This window comes from Schistocerca piceifrons, chromosome 7, assembly GCF_021461385.2.
Source record: "Schistocerca piceifrons isolate TAMUIC-IGC-003096 chromosome 7, iqSchPice1.1, whole genome shotgun sequence".
NCBI classification, from domain to species: Eukaryota; Metazoa; Arthropoda; class Insecta; order Orthoptera; family Acrididae; genus Schistocerca; species Schistocerca piceifrons.
Genome location: NC_060144.1, coordinates 32154394 through 32155227, shown reverse-complemented (window position 1 = coordinate 32155227; position 834 = coordinate 32154394). Strand labels below are relative to the sequence as shown.

At 49.5% G+C, this 834-nt stretch overlaps 1 non-coding gene across 1 annotated transcript; it reads right to left on the bottom strand.

Moving 5' to 3' along the window:
* Window positions 1-323: 323 nt before the first annotated feature.
* Window positions 324-398, bottom strand: Trnas-cga. Its single transcript has one exon. It is a non-coding gene; the product is annotated as a tRNA-Ser (tRNA).
* Between the last annotated feature and the right edge of the window lie 436 nt (window positions 399-834).

The window sequence follows — 834 nt, the reverse complement described above, 5'->3', positions numbered from 1 at the left end:
TTGTCTACGGTCCCGACGGTCAGGCGCTGGACGCCACCATGTCTCAGGGTTAGGGACTCTGTAACCACTGCCCCTGTTCACTGCCGATCTCTACGAAGATGGCCGCGACGGACCTCTAGTCTTTCCCACGGCTGTGTGTCTCAAGAGCTCTCCCGGAAGGAATACTGCTTGGTATAAGCATGCGGTCCCATTCTTTCTTACACTGAGCTAGTACAGATTGCTTCTGCCCAACATGCACAAACAATATGAATTAACCAGAATGAGATTTTCACTCTGCAGCGGAGTGTGCGCTGATATGAAACTTCCTGGCAGATTAAAACTGTGTGCCCGACCGAGACTCGAACTCGGGACCTTTGCCTTTCGCGGGCAACTGCTCTACCAACTGAGCTACCGAAGCACGACTCACGCCCGGCACTCACAGCTTAACTTCTGCTAGTACCTTCCAAACTTTACAGAAGCTCTCCTGCGAACCTTGCAGAACTAGCACTCCTGAAAGGAAGGATATTGCGGAGACATGGCTTAGCCACAGCCTGGGGGACGTTTCCAGAATGAGATTTTCACTCTGCAGCGGAGTTTGGAAGGTAGGAGACGAGGTACTGGCAGAAGTAAAGCTGTGAGTACCGGTCGTGAGTCGTGCTTCGGTAGCTCAGTTGGTAGAGCACTTGCCCGCCAAAGGTAAAGGTCCCGAGTTCGAGTCTCGGTCGGGCACACAGTTTTAATCTGCCAGGAAGTTTAATATAAATTAAGTTAAGTGTACTTGTAAATTTAGGTCAAACAGATAATCCAGTAACGCATTAGAACCAATATGACATCTCTTTGTCGTAGTTTATTTGA